Here is a 22,946-nt window from a genome sequence, read left to right on the forward strand (position 1 = left end):
TGGGTATGATGCTTGTGTGAGTGCCTGTGGGATGTGTGGTGCTTATGTTTGCCAGAGCCACCCTTGTGTGTTGAGGTGTGTGCCTGCTGGTCTGATGGTGTGCTTGGGATAGGCTGAGGTACTGGGGATTGGGTCTGATTGGAGGAAGTTGGAGGGGGGAGGCTAGACACATGGACAATGGCTGCCATCAGTGCTGAGGCCAGAGCCTAAAATGCTCGCTGTTAGGCTGCCTGGCCAGAATGAATGCCCTCCAGGTATGCATTTGTCTGTTGCAACTGCCTCTCTACACCCTGGATGGCATTCAGAATGGTAGACTGCCCAACAGTGAGGGATCTCAGGAGGTCAATAGCCTCCTCACTGAGGGCAGCAGGGCTCACTGGGGCAGGGCCTGAGGTGCCTGGGGCGAAGGAGATGCCCACCCTCTTTGGTGAGCAGCCACGTGACACATGCTGAGGGGCTGCTGGGAGGGCGGTGCTGGTAGGGGAGTGGCGGCTGTACCTGTAGATGCGGTGGGCACAGAGGGGCTGCCACCGCAAGGGAGCTCCCATCAGAGGAAGAGTCGGTGTCGCTGGTCTCAGCTCCTGTCCCCGCCGTGGAGCTCCCCTCGCCCTCCGTCCCACTGGTGAATTCAGACTCCGTTATCTGGCCCTCCAGGGCCATATGGGATGCAGCTCCCTCCTGCTCCGGTGGCACAGCTCCTCCGCCTGATGATGCTAATGCACACAAGAACAGGGAGACCCCAAAAAGGGGGGGGGGAGAAAGAAGAAAGACATGTTCAGTGCATACAATACCGCTACCGTCGGTGGACACTACAGACACAGCAGCCCTTTGCACTACGCCATGCACTTAGAGTTCCCTAATTAATCACAGGGACATAGGGTACATGGCCTATGCCCGATTGCTGCACAGATGGAAGTCACAGGAACCTGACTAGGTGTAGATGGCTCTTACCACTGGCGGGGATGGGGTGCCACTTAGCCTGCCTCACAAAGGGTCCTTGCCTACAAAGCTCGCCCTAGCCTAGGGGAACCCACTGCCCACCTCCCCCACCCAGACACCTCCAATGTGCGCAGAGTCAGCTGAATGAGAGTGTACTCACCCCCTTGTGGGTGCTGTGATAGATACGCCACCGCCAGGATCCGGAACATCAGGGGGGGTCAGGGTGCGATGGGCACCCCTCTCACGATGGGAGGCCATCCCCAGCTGGGCCTCTGCCGTCTTCTTGCTCCAGCGACGAAGGTACTCCCATCTTTTACGGCAGTGGGTGCTCCGTCTGTGGTGGACCCCCAGGGTCCGGACATCCTTGGAGATGGCACGCCAAATATCCTTCTTCTGGTGGGTGCTGACCTCAAGGAATAGTACAGGGGAAAATGTAAAACATTTACCGTCCGGACCGTCACAGTCATTGTCCCACGTTCCCACCCTTGCCCTGACGCACATACACTTACCATCCCATCATGCAGGCCTCATCTCCCCCCACATCTTCCATCCACACCACTCCAAATAGGCATTGCCCATACAGCATCTTCACAGTGTACTCACCTGTTTGTAAGGAGGACCGTAGAGTAGCGTGTAGTGGGGGAGGACCCCATCCACTAGTTTATCCAACTCCTCCGATGTGAAGGCAGGGGCCCTTTCCCCAGACACATGAGCCATCTTCGCTTCCAGACTGAGGTCACAGCAGCACTTGCAGTGTAGGTCCTCTCCTGTCGAAGATCTGGTATCAAGTGAGTGAACAGACAGAAAATGGCGGTCACGTCAGCGGCGGTGCGTACCGTCACCGCCGGCGTACAACGTCATTTGCTCCCGGAACTCATAGGGCCCAATGTTAACCAATGCAGGATTGCGCCGCGGTCTTCGACCGCCTACCGGGACGGTGTACAACGCCAGCACAGTTACCTATATCCCCTTGTCCCACATTACAGGTCAGGCAGCCGCCATTTCAGGGGGCCACATGGCATCAATTTTTAAAGCGTCACACATATATAGGCCTTGCATATGCACAGTGACTGGCACATAACGTATTGACAAATGTGTGCAAAAAAATTATTGTTTTACTACCTCAGGGTTGGCTGACTATGTGCTCACTGTTCTCATCCATAGGGCACGTCTGCTGGGGCAGGTGAGGAGATGGCTGCATCCTCCGGTGTACAGACTGCTGGTGGACCTTTCGACAATGGAAGAGAGACACGTAATAGTCACCTACAGACTTGATCGTGCCACAATCCATGAACTGTGTGCCCAGTTGGAGCAAGACCTGATGTCAGCTATCCGCCATCCCACAGGAATCCCCCCTCTAGTGCAGGTCCTGTCAGTACTCCATTTCTTGGCAAGTGGGTCTTTTCAAACAACAGTGGCCATAGCATCAGGGATGTCCCAGCCTATTTTCTCAAACGTGTTGTCCAGAGTGTTGTCTGCCCTGCTGTAAAACATGTGCATCTACATAGTCTTCCCTCAGGTAGAGAATTTGCCTACGGTGAAAGGTGACTTCTATGCCCTGGGACATATCCCCAACATCATAGGTGCCATTGATGGGACACATGTGGCCTTGGTACCCCCCACAGGAGTGAACAGGTGTACAGAAACAGGAAGAGCAACCATTCAATGAATGTGCAGATGGTGTGATTGGCCGACCAGTACATCTCCCATGTGAGCGCCAAGTTTCCAGGCTCAGTTCATGATGCTTACATTTTGAGGAATAGCAGCATCCCTTATGTGATGGGGCAACTCCAGAGGCACTGTGTGTGGCTGATAGGTGAGGACAAGGACCCTATACCCTGTGAATAGTTGTCTGGGGTTGTCCCTAAGGGTTAGTGTGTGTCTAACAGTTGTCCCTTGACATTTGCAGGTGACCCTGGGTACCCCAACCTGTCATGGCTACTGACCCCGGTGAGAAATCCCAGGACAAGGGCAGAGGAACGCTACAATGAGGCACATGGGCGAACTAGGAGGATTATAGAAAGAACCTTAGGCCCCTGAAGGCCAGACTCCGGTGCCTCCATATGACAGGTGGTTCCCTGTACTACTCACCAAAGAAGGTATGCCAGATCATCGTGGCCTGCTGTATGCTGCACAACTTGGCTTTGCAACGACAGGTGCCTTTTCTGCAGGAGGATGGTCCAGAAGGAGGTCTTGTGGCAGCTGTGGAGCCTGTGGACAGTGAAGAAGAGGAGGCAGAAGAAGAGGACATAGACAACAGAAACAACGTGATCCAGCAATACTTACAGTGAGACACAGGTAAGAAGACATCACTCCCTCCTACATCTGATAAAATTGTTAGACCTATCATCTGTCTGTCACTTTCACCCAGTGTATGGACCCTGAATTGTCACTTTGCCTTTCCATTTCACAGATGTGGCTCCCACTGTGTGACCTCTGCTATGTTACCTCATGGACTAGAGCTGTGTGACATGGGTATGTTGACAATAGAATGGACATTGCTAATTTCCTCAGTTATTGCAAATACACATTTGTGAAAGCACAGACTGACTCCAGATTGTTTTGTGATTCAAAGGTGTTTATTTAAGTGCTAAATAGTGGAGGGGGTTGTAAAATGGTCAGGGGTAATGGTGGAGGAATGTCCATGGCAGAGTCCAGTTATTAGTCTCACAGGTACATTGTCCAAAGGGGCCTAGGAAGTGGAGCTAGGGCAGTTTAAGGATGGACAGGGTGACAAAGTGGGACAGAAGGATAACATTCAGGGTGCTCTCATTTCTTGGTGGGGGTCTTGGCATTGTTCTCTGTCTTTGTCCTGGATCTCAGGGACCGCTTGCGGGGTGGTTCTCCATCTGCAGGGGGTGGGGTGCTGGTGTTGTGGTCCTGTGGCGGTGCCTCCTGTCCACTAGTGCCGGCGGAGGTGGTGGGCAGTTCATCGTCCAGGCTAGTGTCAGGGGCCCCTTGTTGTGCCACAGTGTCCCTCCTGGTGTTCACAAGGTCCTTCAGCACACCTACAATGGTGCCCAGGGTGGTATTGATGGACTTGACTTCCTCCCTGAACCCCAAATACTGTTCCTCCTGCAGCCGCTGGGTCTCCTGAAACGTGGCCAGTACCGTTGCCATCGTCTCCTGGGAATTATGGTACGCTCCCATGGTGCTGGAGAGGGCCTTGTGGAGAGTGGGTTCCCTGGGCCTGTCCTCCCCCTGTCGCACAGCAGACCTCCCAGTTCCCCGGGTTTCCTGGGCCTCTGTCCCCTGAACCATGTGCCCACTGCCACTGCCCCCAAGTCCCTGCTGTTCTTGGGTTTGTGGGTTTGCCTGGGTTCCCTGTAGTGGTGGGCACGCTGCTGCTTAATGTGTCCTGGGGACAGAGGTATGGGCCCGCTGGGTGGGTGCTGTGCTGGTGTTTCCTGAGGGGGGGAGGCTCTGTAGTGGCCTGTGACTGTGTCAAGAGAACCGACTGTCCCGAGGTCCCAGATGGGCCGGGCTGGTCATCTAGACCCAGATGGACAGAGCTGCTGTCATCACTGTGGGCCTCTTCTGTGGTGGGGGGTGGACATGTCTGGAACCTCCTGTCCGGTGACGTTGGGTAGGAGTCCTGCAGGGGTGTAAAGGTATAATTATTGCATCTGTGTGTGTCATGGTGTGCAATGGGTGGGTGACCCTGTACCCCAGTGCTTACATTCTTGTGTAGGACTTTGTGTGATTTTGGGGTCTGTGTGGGTATGTGTAGTGGACATGCTTTGGTGATGGGTGTCCATGCTTTGTTGTTGCATGCAGGGCTTGGTGTTGGGATGTGTGGTTTGTGATAATTGGACATATGTGAAGAGTTGGAGTGATGGGTGTGAGGGCGAGGGTGGGCGGTATGTGTTGGCATGCAGGTAGGGTGGGGGATATTGTAGTTAAAGATTTGACTTACCAGAGTCCATTCCTCCAGCTACTCCAGCGAGGCCCTCAGGATGCAGTATAGCCAAGACCTGCTTCTCCCATGTTGTTAGTTGTGGGGGAGGAGGTGGGGGTTCACCGCCAGTCCTCTGAACTGCAATGTGGTGTCTTGAGACCACGGAACGCACCTTCCCCCGTAGGTCGTTCCACCTCTTCCTGATGTCATTGCGTGTTCTTGGATGCTGTCCCACTGCGTTGACCCTGTCCACGATTCTGCGCCACAGCTCCATCTTCCTAGCAATGGAGGTGTGCTGCACCTGTGATCCGAATAGCTGTGGCTCTGCCTGGATGATTTCCTCCACGATGACCCTGAGCTCCTCCTCAGAAAACCTGGGGTGTCTTTGCGGTGCCATGGGGTGGTGTGGGTGATGTGTGAGGTGGTGTCTGTTGTGATGTGTGGGGTGATGTTTTGGGGTGTGTGGTGTTTTGTGCGTGGATGTGTATGAGCGATGGTGTTGTGTGCCTCTGTATGCTGGTGTGGTCTTTGCTTTTCTGTCTCTCTGCTTCTTCCAAATTTTTTGTTGTAAGGGTTAGTGGGTGATGTGGGTGTGTGTTTTATATTGTATTGGGTGTGTGGGTGTGGGGTGTGTATGTGAATCAGGTGTGTGTATTTGGAACTGTCCAATATGGTTGTGTTTTGTAAGTGTGTATGTATTTTGAGCGCGGCGGTGTGTACAGCCAATGGTGTACTGCGGGTGAAAGACCACTGCGTGGATTCGTGGGTCGTGATAGTGTGGGCGTATTCCTGTTGGCGTGATGGTGGAGGTTTGTTATCCCCAGTTTATCACTGCCCTTTGGTGTGGCGGACTTGTGTGGGTGTCTGGATTTTGCCGGATTCCGAGCTGTGGGTCATAATAGCTGTAGCGGAATTCCGTGGCCGACGCAGTGTGTTGGCGGTCTTCTGCACAGCGGTAAGCAGGATTTACCGCCAATGATGTAATGAGGGCCCATGTCATAATTTGAATAGAAATACTGAATGTACTCCTGGTAGTAGAATCTTGTTAGTAGCTGACTAAAACTTATTCCATATGTCAAAGGCAAACGTGCATACGTAACTCCTTCCTCAACTGATGAAGGAATCTGTGTACACTGATAACAATTCCTCACATCCATCGTCTCAACATATTCACTCAACAAGCCATATAAGACATTAGAAGAAAGTTCTCCTTGCACACCAGTACCTTCATGAAAATGCTTCTCATCTAACCTAAACCTCCCTATTGCCGTTACTGCAGTAGTAGTCTCAAAAGCAGAAGTATGGTTGGCTTCACCCTTATCATGAACAGACATACCCACAATCAAAACCACAAATAATAACCCACACATAATCGCCAAACAAATACTCATACTTTTACAGCACCTAGTATTTCTGCCCTGCTGACTAATGTCACTCATGATCTATAAAGAATCAGAAAGCAGAAGAAAAATTTAGAAAAAGTGCAGCAAAAATCAAAAACAAACAACTCTTCTTTCAGCAGTTATTTACAGCTTTCAGTCTCACTTCCAGGATCCCTTGTCAAAATCGGTAAGCAGCTTGTCTAAATCAGGTTTAAAAAGTCATATCAGTTTATCAATGTATCTTCTGGTTACTTTCAACAGTTTCTTTTTCAAAAACTTTTCTCTCAGATTGTTTCAACAGTTCAGTTCATCAGCTTCCCTCAGGTGCCAAAATACTGACCCGAAAGGCCTCTATCAAAACAAGAAGACAAAACTTCTTGCTGCCATTCACTTGTAGTTGCATACGCCCATTCATGACTGTGTATCTTAGACTTTGCTATTCTATTTCTCTTCAACTTTTGATTGCCATTCAATTCTCCTTCACTTAGATCTTCTCTCCTTGTTGTATTTACTTCTTTTTCGATTGTTGCCTCAACAACCACTTCCTTTCCCTTTCCTTGCGACTCCAGCCACTTATCTCCTTTCAGTGGACCTTCTAGCATTGTTCTCTTCAGAGGTGAACTTGAAACTTCCCCTTGTTCTGCGGTGTTTTCTCTTGACGAACCTGCAACAGGTTCAGGAGGAGTCAGATCACAGTGACTTTGATCCACCTCAACTCCTTTCCCCTCTGGGTCTGGCGATTGCTCTGTTTGTCTCTCAAGATCGTCTCCTTCTGGGAAAGCCTTCCTCTGACTAGGCTGTCCTGGTGCCTTAAGTGAGATAGGCTCTCCACCACCCTCCTGGAGGTCTTCTCTTTTGTCTCCTACAGGAGTGACTTAATTCTTCTTCCTCTTGATCCAGTGGACATGCCACTTTCTTCATGTGACTGGCATGGATCCAATTCGGAATTCCAGCACACTTCACAGCTGTGGTAATTGTCAGAACTACCTGGAACGGTCCTTTCCAACGAGGCTCCAAACACGTTTTCCTCACGTGTTTCCGGACCACAACCCAGTCTCCGGCTCTCAGGTTGTGTCCTGGGACATAGATCGGTGGCAGCATGGTGGCTTCCACCTGCTGAGAGAAAGAGCAAACCACATCAGCCAGACCTTTGCAGTAGTCCAACACCATATCATCTGTAATGTTGACAAGTGCATTCACAGGCACGGCTGGAAACCACATGGCTCTGCCCATAAGGATCTCATGCTGCGACATTCCCTGTCTTCCTGTCAGGTGTGTTTCTCATTGAAATCAAAACTAAAGGCAATGCGTCAGGCCATTTGAAGTTCATGGGCGCACACATCTTTGCAACTCTTGACTTCAAGGTACCATTCATCTGCTCCACTAGTCCTAATGCTTCAGGGCGGTAACTACAAAGCAATTTCTGCTCAATGTTCAATGTTGCACACAGTAATTTAATTACTTCATTGTTGAAGTGACTTCCTCTATCTGATTCTAAAGAGATCGGAAACCCGGATCGTGGTATCAGTTCCCTAAGCAGTAGTTTTGCTACTGTGAAACTATCATTTCTTCGTGTAGGTTAAGCTTCAATCCAGTGACTAAAAATGCAAACAATCACCAACACGTATCTCAAACCTTCACACACAGGCATCTCAATAAAATCCATCTGCATTCTGCTGAATGGACCTCTTGCTCTTCCAATGTGGCTCAAATTACCCACTATCCCTTTCCCTGCGTTCAATTGTTGGCAAATGACACAGTGATGGCAAACTGCTTCAGCAACCTGTCTAAACCTTAGGTTGAACCAATCATCTTTGAACAACCGAATCATGGCATCCCTCCCAACATGTGCTTGACCACGATAATACCTATCCATTTGAGACAACAGACTATTTGGCAAAACCAATTGACCCTCTTCTGAAACCCACAATTTAGCTTGTCTTTGCACACATTTCATTTTACTCCATAAACGTTTTTCCTCCCATTTTCAATTCCTCCATTGTGTCAATTACTTTCAATACAAAACTTGGACACGTTTCGTCTTCTTTAGGTAACATTTCCCACTTATCTTTGAATGAGATACGGTTCAATGCCTAAAACCTTGTGACTTGATCCGCATATCCATTTCCCAGTGATTCTAAGTCCTGCGACTTCAGATGTAGACTGCATTTCACCACAGCATCTTTTCAGGCATTTGGATAGCTTGCAACAGTTCTTTAATCCTATCACCATTTCTCACTGGTGTATCAGAAGAGGTCATGGAACCTCTCTGTGATCACAACTGGCCAAAATCATGGACTATTCCAAATCCAAACTGGCTATCTGTATAGATTATAACTTTCAGCTGAGCAGAAACATGGCATGCTCTAGCAAGGGCTACCAGTTCCGCTACTTGGGCAGAATAAACTCCTCAAAGCCAAGAAGCTTATAAAATACACAGCATATTCTGATCTCACTGTCCCTGTATTGTCTCTTAGACAACAACCATCAACAAAGATAAATTGGTCATTCTCTTCCTGTCGGGTATCTCTTATGTCAGGTCTTGGTTTTGTGCACAAGTCAGTTACATCAAGATAATCATGCTCAACGTCTTCCATCTTTTCAATTTCAACATTTTCATTTGGATGTAAGGTTGCCGGGTTCAGTACTGTTCATCTTTTCAATGACACATTTCGTGACCCGGGAATACTCGTTTCATATCTGGTCAACCTCACACCAGTCAAATATTGGGTTTTCGTCCTTGTAAGTAGAATCTCAATAGAGTGAGGGAGCATTATAGTCAGGGGATGTCCAATCCCAGTGCCTTCACTCTGTGTAAGGCTTTGACCAACTGCTGCAACTGCGCGCAAGGAACCTGGTAAGGCTGCTGCAACTGGGTCCAAAGTAGCTGAAAAATATTGTACTGGGCAGTTTACACCTCCATGGACCTGTGTCAAGACAGACAAAGAACATGAGTCACGCTCATGACAAAAAAATGTGAAAAGTTTAGTGTAGTCAGGAATACCCAAAGATGGAGCCTTGCACAGACTCTCTCTCAATTCAGTTAACGCTCAGCCTGGTCTTACACTATGGGATCAGTGACTTCCTTATGAGTCAGCTTCTACAATGGTCTCAAAATGACTGAAAAATTTGGAGTCCATTGGTGACAGTAGCCTACCATCCCTAAAAACATCCTGACATTTCTCTCTGTGGTCTGGGGATTTAACAACAATATGGCTGTAATCCTTTCTCTGAAAATTTGTTCTTGATCCTTTCTCAATCTGGTGACCCAAGTATTTGACTACTTTTTAACAGTATTGCAATTTAAAGTGGAGACACTTTATGACCATTCTTTCCCAAATGGTTCAGTAAGGCAATCGTATCCTTTTTGCACTCGTCCTTTGTGTTAGACGCAATCATCAAGTCATCAATGTACTGTTCCAAGGTCAATTGGAAAGGCAATTCCAACGACTCCAAATTATTTTTCAAGATCTGATTGAATATGGAAGGTGTCTCTGAAAACCCTTGAAGAATTCTGCACCAACAATAAACTTGATCCAGAAATTTTAAACAAAAAATAAATTGGCTGTCCTCATGAAGAGGCACAGAAAAGAAGGCTTGTGACAAATCAATGACAGTGAACCACTCAGCATCACATGGAATTTGGAACATTATTACAGCTGGATTTGGCACCACGGGACAACATTTGACCACAATCTCATTTATTTTTCTCAAATCCTGGACAATTTGAACTTTCCTACAGGGCTTTTGCAAACCCATTATCGGTGAATTACATGGGCTGCTCAATACGTCCTTCAAAACCCCTTGATTTACAAAGTCTGCAATTATCTGGGCGGCCTTCATAAGGACATATTGCGGCATGTGATACTGCGGAATTTGAGAAAACACTGCATTCGGTTTTACAGTAACTTTAACTGGCTTAACTCCCTTTATCAGACCTACTTCTTTTCCTCTCAAATCCCACACTTTCTCCTTAACCGTTTCCTGCAAATCAGGATGAAGCTCCTTCACTGTGAACATCGGGAAAAAATCATTCGGGGGTACTCCTCTTGTAGTTTCACCTTCTATCTCTGGGGCTTGGTCATCTTCATCATCAGTATTCGTCTGAATCTCAATTCCATCATATGAACAAGTAACCGAGCATTTTGTTTTACACAGCAAGTCTTCCCAGCAGGGATACCGGACTCGAATCGCAGACTACGAATTTGTGCAATGGCTGAAAGTTGACAATTTTAACCTGAACTGGTTCTGTAATCGGGTTAGGCAAATAATGATTTGCTACTCCCACAATCTAAACTGTTTTACTTGAAAGTTTGGAACGTCTACACTTCTCACTGTAGAGCGTGTAGCTCCTGTGTCAACCAAGAATGAAACTTTGTGACCCATAACCTTTCCCTTCACAAAGGGACCTTTCTGATCTACTTCTAAGGAAGTTGCAAGCAGACATGGCTCCTCATCTGAACTGCCTCTCAGCCAATCATTCAATCATCATTTATTCCTTTCACACTGTGTAACAGAAATTGGTGCACTGTGCTATTACTTTGGTTAAGCCTCTGACCTGTGACCTATGGAGAAAGCATCATCTGTTGCTGTTCCATTGGGCTTTAAGGTATTTGAATTTGATGTCAAGGTACCATGGGAACCTGCTGTTGCATTAGCTGCAACTGTGTCATTTTGCACATGTGGCATTTGCACCTGCTGCACGGGTTGAAAATTCTGCACTTGATTCACATTATTTAGAAAATTTGGATTAGGACTTCTCCCTCTCAGTCCTCTCATGTTCTGGAACGAATTGATGTCATTACTTTGCTGAACAATACCTTCTTGCACCATCATCAGACACTCCCGTTTCCAATGTCCAATGGCTCCGTAAATGTGACATGGCAATGTAATTCCTTGTACATCATTCTGAACCTCTACAGTACCCCAGTCTGGACCGTGATTCACATTATCACTGCGACCTCTACCTCTCATCTGGGGCTGAAACATCATGTTACCCTGCTGCTTTGGCAACTGTTGTGGAAAATTCCCTTGCATACCTGTTTGAGCAGCTTTAATCTGCATCACCATCGCCTTCTCTTTCAGCTTTCTCTGCTTCAACTCAATCTCATCACTACAGTACTTTGCATACTGCAACACCTCATCAATCGGCTTTGCTTGCCAGCAAATCAAATGACTCTTAATCATCTGGCTAATTTCAGGTCTCAACCCTGCCACAAATCTGAACACAAAATGAATCATGTATTTCGCCTCAATTATCTCTGTACCACTGTAACGCTTGAATGCCTGTAACAATCTCTCATAATATGCATGTATCGACTCCTTTGCTTCCTGAGCTATCCTGTCAATCCTCTGCCAAACAATATTCGTTGGCGAAATAATCGTTTTAAAAAACTCAATCACCTTATAGTAATATTTCATTACCTCTGGAGACAGTGCAACTGTATTCTTGTCTCTCTCTGGTTCACTTGTTGGCCAATCTACACTTCTCTTACACTCTATCCACAGATCAGCTGGAACCACTATCTCCAGTAATGTGTTCAAGTCCTCCCACAGGCGCTTTGCAAGTTTCACAAACCTATATGTCTGCTGGTACCACTCCACTGGCTCCTCTCTCAATTTTGGATAATCATTTGTAAATGATAGAATGTCACGTCTGCTCCAAGAGACAAGAATAAAATTCCCTCCAGGAATCTCTCTCATTGGTAAAATGTTCACTGGATCTTTATCCTGCTGCACATTTGCAGTCAGCTCCACAGAATCCATTTTCCCTTGTCTCTTTTCTTTACCCATCTGCCTTCTCATTTGTCTAATGCTCCCCAAGTCTGGGCACTTTGAAGCAATTCCTTAAGGTGTGCCTTCATTCCGGGAGATCTCATGTGTTCAAAATCGTTAGTCTCAAAATCTAGTCTGTAACTCCTTTTGAAATGCTTCATTTCCTCTACTTCTGCAATGTACTTCTCGGAAAGGTCTGCTAGTTTCCGATGCACATTGCTCACTTCCCTCGTAATCTTCGGGCACAAATATCTCAACTCTCCCTCTGTGTAGGATCCTAACCTGTTCACACCCATAGTTCCTTCAATGAGTTCACCCGCCTCGATGCTTAGCCTACCATAATTCAAACACTCCTCTCCCTTAGGAGCACTCTGCGGGGTATTCAGCTTCTCTAACCATTGAATCAACTGCTGAGCTGTCAAACCTTGAAACAAAATGTTACTGGCTTGGACTGGTGGCACCTGCTGTGCAACTGAATTCGGTGTCTGTGGTGTCAACAATTTCAAAGTCTGGCTAATGTTTGACCCTACCATAGTATCTGGAAGTGCTACAAATGGACTGAGGTCTAACTATGATCTTGATCCGTCAAAAGCCTGTCTGACAGGAGAGACTACTCGAGCATTTTCATTATGTCCTCCCCTCATTATATTCTGGGACATGGGACCCTGTTCACCTACAGTAGATTTCTCGTGTGCAAATAGGGGTACGGCTGGATCAACGGTAATAGGTAACGATATAGCATCTGGGGTTGGTCTAACACTTATGCTTTGTGGGAGAGTAATTTCCATGTTCTGATTCATCATCAGAGTCATATCTGACTGTGCCCCTGTTACTGGAGGGAATATTGGCATTACCTGCGGCTGAACTTGGGGCAGTAAAATTGGAGTTGGTTCAGTCTGAGCCAACATTAGTCTTGGATAAACCTGTTCCATAGGCACCATTAAGTTCGAAGTTGTTTCCATAAGGGGCACATCAGGGTAAATTCTCTGAACCTGTGGCGGTTGCGCCTTATTTTGTACCGCAGGAGTAGTAGGCACTTTAAGACCACTCTGCATCGCATTCTGTGTCAGGCTAGCATTAATTTGCATTGGACTCATTAACTATCCCATTAACCTTTGTTGGGGCTGTGGAATCAGCACTGATACTCAAACCACTCTCATGTGCTGTGTATGGTAGTTGGTGATTTCTCAATAACTGCAAAATAAACTCATCATCATCTGATTCTTCCTCCACTGTTGAAGACTTTCTAGCCTCCCTACTCTCAGACAGACTTCTGTCTTTCTAGTAGCTTTCCTTCCATCCTTCTCATTGTCCAGCGTAATTGCCGGAAATAACTTAATTCTGTGCAAATTCTCTATCCTCCACACTCTCTGATCACTGTCCCACCTAGCCTCTGTTAAAGTTTTTTCCACTTTTCTCATTTCCCTCTCGAATTTCTGTTGCTGTTGCTGTCTGGCTACTAGCTCCCAGATTGCTAATGCCTCAAACTGTGCTGGTCTCGGGAGGGGCTTCGATTCATATAGCACCATCCTTAACTGCTCCAAAACCCTCAAACTGAATGTCCCATTTGTAGAAAACTCTAAGTTCCCATCCTTTTCTGTCACTTTGCACCATTGCTTTAGCCAAAGACATGGCACAACACCCTTCTCTTCCATTACAATGTAAGCTGGTGTACCTTCTGGTGGTGTATCCTCGCCTATACTCGTTGCAATATATGTATCTCCTCCTTAAGCACTCATTAAAGCTTTGCAAAATTTCATCTTTCCAACCTTTTTTATTATTTAGAATCAAATCAGGAAGTGACATTTAATCCCAGAATTCCCTTCACCTACTTTCTCAACCAATTGCCTCTTATGGACAGCTGCCAATCCGTGCGTGACCCTACTCACTAACCGATCTATCCCAGCCCGGCTCCAATGACGTCACACTCACACGTACTGCAGCTGACAAAGTCTTCAGCTTTACCTCCCAAACTTCAATGCAAAACTAAACTAAACTAAACACAAAACTAATGCAAAAATTGCGAGCACTAATAAAAAAACAAATCTGCAGGTTTACTACAGGAAAGGTAACCCAATCGCTTTGGAAAGTTTACGGATTTTTCACTGATGGCTCTCGCTCTAACAGCTACTCCTTTCTCAATATACCAAATTTGCAAGCAAAATTCGACCCGCAAATTTTACTCTCAACTGATCAGTGGGTCTGTCCTGGTGCACATAGGACTCGCCGGATCTCATTCAAAATTTTCTTTCACTCACTTTGACTTGTCGACCACGCCCGATCGAACTACTAAACCAGACAAATTACAACATAAAACCAAGTGTCTCATGCACTTTACAATATACTCCAGAGTCTTAAACCACACAGGGTTTGTACATCAACAACCACGTGGACAATTTTTGAACACAAAGCACCACATACGTGAAGTGCGACGACTTCCCTACTCTCACACTGAGGAGTACGCACACTCCTTCCACAACTTGATTTGGAGTACACAAACTCCCTAAGCCCTCACAAACATCACAATTCACCTGCAATTTGCATAAGCTCTCCAAACGCAACCTACTTCATTCACATTGTCACTAGAATGCCCAGAACATCCTCAAACAATCATTTGCAAGATCCGAGATTCTGGGAAAGTCATTTCTGGACTTAGGGAAACATTTTCTCTCCAATTAGCATAATTGAAAAATAAAATCCAAATCTCAGTAATAAAGAACTTTCAAAGGACCAAATCATCAAACTACTACGACCACTGAGATCATCAATCCTACTACTATCCGTATCAGTACCTGTTCTTCTCTGTCAGAATCTGTTACTCTGTGCTGGACGTCTATGGTGAGCTCTTAAGGAGACAAAACATTACCTCTCTGCTCTTACTCTGTACCGGATGTCTATGATGGGCTCTTAAGGAGACTAACCATCATCTCTGCTACCATCACTATTAGCATGTCCGACCATAATAAGTAAACTTACAACGAGATGTGAATAGGTTGATAAACCTTTGGATTCGCAATTAAGATGATCCCACCATACCCCCAGTACAGCAGATCAATAATCACTAATCGGTAAAATCAATAATCACTGATAATCAATACCTTTAATAATCAATGGAGTCAGTAATTGTTATGCACCATGACCTTTCAGTCATGAATAACAACACTGTAACCGGGCGTCCCCGGCAGCTGCGGCTCGTCATTACGCATCGGATCAGGCCGATGCGTCATGTCCGCATCTCCCCGTTGCCGGGGCGACGCGATCCGAACGAGGCAGGGGGAAGGCCGTTGCCCGGGAAACCGGATGGGTTTCCCGGCGCGGCATAAACAAAAGGGAGGACGGCACCGGAAGAGGGAGAGAGGAGCAGGAGAGGAGAGCCGAGGAGAAGAGACAGGAGACGGAGCAGGAGAGGAGAGCCGAGGAGAAGAGACAGTAGACGGAGCAGGAGAGGAGAGCCGAGGAGAAGAGACCGGAGGAGGAGGAGAGGAGAGCCCAGGAGAAGGAGCAGGAGAGGAGAGCCCAGGAGAAGGAGCATGAGAGGAGAGCCCAGGAGAAGGAGCAGGAGAGGAGAGCCCAGGAGAGGAGACCGGAGGAGCAGGAGAGGAGAGCCCAGGAGAGGAGACCGGAGGAGCAGGAGAGGAGAGCCCAGGAGAGGGAGACCAAAAAAAAGACGGCAGGAGAAGAGACCGCAGCAGAGGAACGCCACAATGCCAGCCACGACCCAGGAGGGTCGTGGCTCACCAAGGTACGGTCCTTGTGGACCAAAACAAAGGCCATATCAGACTAAGGGGGGGGGAGGGAATATAGAAGTGGAAAGGGAGGGAACCAAAAGGGGAACGATAACGAGCACATATGGGCACCCCACAAAATCTATAATTAGAGCGTGAGAGCACTTATTTCCCAACTCCTCACAGACACCCCCTCCTTATCGTTCCTACCCATACCCAGACAAGACTACAGAGAAAAAGTGAAATAACCTTTTGGTTAAACCCCATACTTACCCGGGTGTTGTTTTCCTTTGTTTTCCGGTATCCGGGAATCCACCTGAGGGGATCCGCCAGACGTCTCCCGGGAAAAGAAACATTGAGACTAAATCAACACTACAGGAACTGAACAACAACACCGAAAACCCTAAGGAAACCCCGCCCGCTTGATTATATACTTCAAGTTTTTGCCTTTATTCCACCTTAATCTTAGAATAAATCCCACCATAAACTAAAACGCATATCTCGTCGTCATTTGTATATTGTTCGATCTGTCACAGTGGTGTCAGAAGTGGGATCAGACTCTAGATCCTCCTCGACAATCGAACAGTATACACAATGAGTGACGCCCCCTCGCTGGAGGACATGATAAAACAGTTGGACGAAGGCCAACGACACCTACAACTGGTGTGGGAGGCCCACCAGAGGGAGGCTAAGGAGGACCGTGAAGCCTTACAGTCGGCTTTGAAAAGTCAGGCAACCATACTGGCCAATAATCAACTGGTCCACGAGACGGCCATGAAGAAACTAACGGAGACAATTGCTACCACTAAGGTACACCCCAATGTCCCAAGTTCCGTCTTGCAAAAATATCAAGAAGGGGATGATCCCGAATCCTTTTTTACTAATTTTGAAAGGGTGGCCTCAACCGCACAATGGCCGGAAGATAGATGGGGCCAGTATGTCGCCCCTCTACTTACAGGAATCCTACAAGCCGCATATCAAGCAGCGAACCCCGGGGGAACAACCCCATATTCCGAAATAAAGACCAGTATATTAGAGCGGGTGGGGCATGACACGGAATATTATAGAATCAAATTCAGGAAAATCAAATGGGGAGCGAACGAGGATCCCCGAACCTTCTACTATCGGGTAAACGATTTGGCTTTAAAATGGTTGGGTCCGTCAGGGAATAGCCGGGAAGACTTAATCCAAACAATTGTCCTCGAACAATATTTAGATGCCTTGCCTACGGCTACAAAACACTGGATCCGTCAACATCCCAAGGTGAATACGGAGATGGCAATTGACTTAGCATGTGCATACCATAGTTCGGTGGATGTACGAAATATGCCAACCCGCCCCATCATAAAACCGGGGCTCCCCAACCCAAAAAGCACTCCCAGAGTCCTTCCCGAAGAACCCGTACCTCGCAGAACCTACGAGCATCCACCAGTACCGGGTCCTCAGTGTTATAACTGTGGGGAATGGGGACACATTGCCCGTATGTGTCCCAGAAAACAAGACACTAGTGAACCCATGGAGGTTGGAGTTACCCGACGACGGGTGCTGTGTACAGGCCGGGGCAACCCCAAATTTAAACAGTCCTTAAACGTCAATGGTCGAATGGTTTGCGCCCTTATAGATTCCGGATGCAGTCAATCCGTGATAAGGAAGGATCTCCTAGCCCTAGCAGACCGGGAAGTCGAACATTGGGTGACTATTTGCTGCATTCATGGGGATAAGGAGAGATACCCCTTACAGGCCCTGACAGTAGAGTGGAGGAACTACAGGGACAGCCTTCCTATGGGTATAATCTCAGATCTGATAGAGGAATGTATTATTGGGACGGATTATGAACATTTTCAGGAGATCCTGGACCACGTTCGACAACCAACCCTGACCCAGGACTGGTGGAAGGGTGCCCCTTTTTCTGACAGCGACCTAGAGCCCCCCTCTACCCGTAGGAAACTGTCACGTAGGGAGAAACGTGTTGAAAAAGCAAACCACCGAGAGAAAGAGGCACATAGCACACCCTCAGGTCTGATTGCCGAGACACATGAGGTGCCTGTCGGGTTTCCCCAAAGACAAAGAGAAGATCCTTCTCTCGCTCAAGCTTGGAAGTCGGCCAAATCAGAAGAAACCGAAGAGGTGGGTCCCTACTTCTTAATTAGAAAAAACCTCTTATATCGCATAACCACTAATCGCTCCAGGGACCGTAAACAACAGTTGTTAGTGCCCGAGTACTATAGAGAACATGTTTTAACCTTAGCCCACTGTCAACCCGGAGGAGGTCATTTCGGAAGGGAAAAAACAGAGGAGTATCTCCTCCGGCGGTTTTATTGGCCGGGGGTTTTTGCCCACATACGAAAATTTTGCTCCCAATGTTCCAGGTGCCAAGTTACCGAACCCTGTAGACCTAGAAAAGCGCCTCTCATGCCATTACCCATCATAGACGTTCCATTTAGTAGGATGGGAATGGACTTGATATGTCCCATAGTACCCTCCACGAAAGGGCACGCATATATCCTAGTCATGGTAGATTATGCCACCCGATACCCAGAGGCCATTCCTTTAAAAGTATGACAACCAAAACAGTAGCACAAGCAATGATTAATGTATTTTCTCGAGTAGGATTTCCACATGAAATACTCACTGATCAGGGAACTCCTTTCATGTCTACACTCATGAAGCAGGTGTGCAAAACGTTAGGCATTTCCCAAATTCGCACCTCGGTGTACCATCCACAGACCGATGGACTGGTAGAACGGTACAACCGTACCATAAAAACCCTGCTAAGAAAAGTAGTAGAGGAGTCAGGTAAAGACTGGGATCAAAAGTTGCCCTTGGTATTGTATGCTATACGTACCCATGAACATGCATCTACCGGACACAGTCCTTTTGAACTCGTGTTCGGAAGACAGCCCCGATCCCTGCTGGACATGGCCATAGAAGCTTGGGAAGAGGAGGCGGAGGAAGGGGGGAAACCCTTGTTAGAATATGCCCACGACTTACGGTCTCAGTTACAAGGGTTATGGGACACAGTCCGAGTAAATATGGAACATGCCCAACAGAACCAAAAACAATATTACGATCGAGGGAGTAAATTAAGAGTTCTACTACCAGGAGATCAGGTACTTATAATGCGCCCCACGTCTGAACACAAATTGGTTGCAAAATGGCAGGGTCCACATAAAGTACTACGAGCCGTTTCCCCGGTCACTTACCTAATTGAAATCTCGACCACGCCGCAGAAAACCCAGATTTATCACATAAATCTATTAAAAAAATGGGAAGAACCCGAGGGCTCTAACTCGACCGAAGCCGTGGGCCGGTTCCTATGTCCCAATGGGAGGGTTCAAATTGAATTTTGCCCGACCGAGACCACTATTGGGGAGAATCTACCCACAGTGAACGCCTCATTAACAAAATTAGAGAGGGAACAGGTATTCAGTCTACTGGAACATTTCAGATCGTTTTTTTCCATAGTGCCAGGCAAAACCTCTTTGATTGCCCATAAAATACGGACTGCACCAGGTACAATTGTCCGGTTACGACCATATCGTATACCAGAGGCCAGGAAACAAATTATGGAGGACGAGGTCCAAAAGATGCTAGAATTAGGAGTAATAGAGCCTTCTACTAGTCCCTGGTGCTCCCCCGTTGTCCTGGTACCAAAACCTGATGGTACTATTAGGTTCTGCATCGACTTCAGGAAACTCAACGAACATTCCATGTTCGATACTTATCTGATACCCAGGGTGGATGATGTATTAGAAAAACTAGGAAAAGCAAAATACATGTCCACCCTAGATTTAACTAAAGGATATTGGCAGATTCCACTAGCCGCAGAAGATAAAGAGAAAACGGCCTTTGCCACGCAGTCGGGCCTGTACCACTTCACAGTGTTGCCGTTCGGACTGCATGGAGCCCCAGCAACATTTCAACGGTTAATGGACAGCCTCCTAAACCCTTTTCGACATTTTTCAGCTGCTTACTTAGACAACGTAGTTATTTTCAGTGAAACATGGAATGATCATCTACTGCATTTGCAACAGATATTCCATACTCTGAGACAGGCAGGGTTAACTGCCAATCCAAAAAAATGCGTTATCGGACAGCCTGACATATTATACTTAGGATACAAAATCAGTCAAGGGAACCTCCAGCCACAATCTAAAAAGGTAGAAGCTATTCTCAATGCACCTAGCCCTGCAACGAAGAAAGATTTGCGTTCCTTCCTAGGGTTGGTCGGCTACTATCGAAGATTCATTCCCAATTATTCCACCCTAGCCGCCCCCCTTACAGATCTTCTGGCTAAATCTCGTCCTAATCAATTAGCCCCTTTTTCGGATCAACAGGAGACTAGTTTTGAACAGCTAAAAGCCTTTCTGACTAGGGAGCCCATCCTACGGTGCCCCGATTTCTCGAAACCGTTCCACCTCTATACAGACGCCTCTGATGTCGGGCTAGGAGGGGTACTGACCCAGCCCGATGGGGACGGTAGGGATCACCCGATAGTGTATATTAGCAGGAAACTGTTTCCTCGGGAACGCCATTACCCCACGATTGAAAAGGAATGTTTGGCCATCAAATGGGCTGTAGACACCTTGCAGTATTACCTTTTGGGTCGCCCTTTTATTCTCTATACAGATCATGCTCCCCTCACTTGGTTGTCGGCTCATAAAGATACGAATTCACGGATCTTGAGGTGGTTCCTTGAACTCCAACCCTTTTCGTTTCAGGTCCGTCACATCCCTGGTCCCCAACAGGCCCCGGCTGATTATCTCTCCAGATACCCAGACTCTACCTCCGTCCTCGATCAGGACCGTTCTTGGGAAGGGGTGTGTAACCGGGTGTCCTCGGCAGCCGCGGCTCGTCATGACGCATCGGATCAGGCCGATGCGTCATGTCCGCGTCTCCCCGTTGCCGGGGCGACGCGATCCGAACGAGGCAGGGGGAAGGCCGTTGCCCGGGAAACCGGATGGGTTTCCCGGCGCGGCATAAACAAAAGGGAGGACGGCACCGGAAGAGGGAGAGAGGAGCAGGAGAGGAGAGCCGAGGAGAAGAGACAGGAGACGGAGCAGGAGAGGAGAGCCGAGGAGAAGAGACAGGAGACGGAGCAGGAGAGGAGAGCCGAGGAGAAGAGACCGGAGGAGGAGGAGAGGAGAGCCCAGGAGAAGGAGCAGGAGAGGAGAGCCCAGGAGAAGGAGCAGGAGAGGAGAGCCCAGGAGAAGGAGCAGGAGAGGAGAGCCCAGGAGAGGGAGACCAAAAAAAAGACGGCAGGAGAAGAGACCGCAGCAGAGGAACGCCACAACGCCAGCCACGACCCAGGAGGGTCGTGGCTCACCAAGGTACGGTCCTTGTGGACCAAAACAAAGGCCATATCAGACTAAGGGGGGGGGGAGGGAATATAGAAGTGGAAAGGGAGGGAACCAAAAGGGGCACGATAACGAGCACATATGGGCACCCCACAAAATCTATAATTAGAGAGTGAGAGCACTTATTCCCCAACTCCTCACAGACACCCCCTCCTTATCGTTCCTACCCATACCCAGACAAGACTACAGAGAAAAAGTGAAATAACCTTTTGGTTAAACCCCATACTTACCCGGGTGTTGTTTTCCTTTGTTTTCCGGTATCCGGGAATCCACCTGAGGGGATCCGCCAGACGTCTCCCGGGAAAAGAAACATTGAGACTAAATCAACACTACAGGAACTGAACAACAACACCGAAAACCCTAAGGAAACCCCGCCCGCTTGATTATATACTTCAAGTTTTTGCCTTTATTCCACCTTAATCTTAGAATAAATCCCACCATAAACTAAAACGCATATCTCGTCGTCATTTGTATATTGTTCGATCTGTCACAAACACCTATAAGTAAAAGTTTGAATATTTATTTCCCTATATTTACAATGCGAAAGTCATGTAAATTAACCTCAAAATCAAATGAAACACATTCAGAAACAACATTGGCTTTCCAAAGCGGCAGAAGAAACGTAATCTAATCAAAGCTTGAACTACTACACATTCTAAGGTTACGGTGCAAATTAATAACAAGAACAATTTTGGAAATGAGATCACATACAGGTATCTTCAGCAAAGAAACTTATCAAGTATCATTCCTTATTAGCACATTTTCATTAGTGAAGATCCTTAACTAACACCAGATTAGCATCACCATGTTGGGCTTCATGGAAAACAATTTAGTAACACGAATTTGGAAAAACATTTAACTATGGCTCTCGCAAAACAAGGCTGTTGGTACCTAGAAAGAAAAAGCAGCTGAGTAGCTTGTCGATGATGGAGCTCAATAATACTACATGATCACTTGATACTTTTGACATTATGTTGAGATTGCCAATGGGGTGAAAGTGATCTATGGAGTACCTTATATAGTCTTAGGTTTCTAATCTGTACTGGCAGATGTGGATGTATCCAGCTAGAATGTCACCCTTAGTTCTGCCATTCAGACACAGGAGGCCTAGGACTTCAATCAATCAATCAATCAATCAATGCATTTATAGAGCGCGCTACTCACCCGAGAGGGTCTCAAGGCGCTGAAAGGGGGGGGGTTACTGCTGCTCGAAAAGCCATGTCTTGAGGAGTTTCCTGAAGGCGAGATGGTCCTGGGTAGTTCTTAGGTGTGCGGGGAGGGAGTTCCATGCTTTGGCTGCCAGGTAGGTGAATGATCTTCCTCCGGCGGTGGTTCTGCGGATCCGTGGGACGGTGGCGAGGGTGAGGCTGGCTGAGTGGAGCTGACGGGTGGGCGTGTAGAACGACAGGCGGCTGTTGAGGTATTCGGGCCCATGTTGTGGAGTGCTTTGTGTGCGTGGGTGAGGAGCCTGAAGGTGATCCTTTTGTTGACGGGGAGCCAGTGCAGGTGTTTCAGGTGGGCGGATATGTGGCTGTGGTGAGGGATGTCGAGGATGAGGCTTGCGGAGGCGTTCTGTATGCGTTGTAGACGTTTCTGAAGCTTTGCGGTGGTACCTGCGTATAGGGTGTTTCCGTAGTCCAGACGGCTTGTGACGAGGGCATGGGTAGCTGTCTTTCTGGTTTCGGTGGGGATCCATCGGAAGATTTTTCGGAGCATGCGTAGGGTGTTGAAGCATGATGACGAGACGGCGTTGACTTGCTTGGTCATAGTGAGGAGGGGGTCCAGGATGAATCCGAGGTTGCATGCGTGCTCCAAGGGGGTTGGTGCGGTGCCCAGCACCGTGGGCCACCAGGAGTCGTCCCAGGCGGAT

This window comes from Pleurodeles waltl, chromosome 3_2 (assembly GCF_031143425.1).
Source record: "Pleurodeles waltl isolate 20211129_DDA chromosome 3_2, aPleWal1.hap1.20221129, whole genome shotgun sequence".
NCBI lineage: Eukaryota > Metazoa > Chordata > Amphibia > Caudata > Salamandridae > Pleurodeles > Pleurodeles waltl.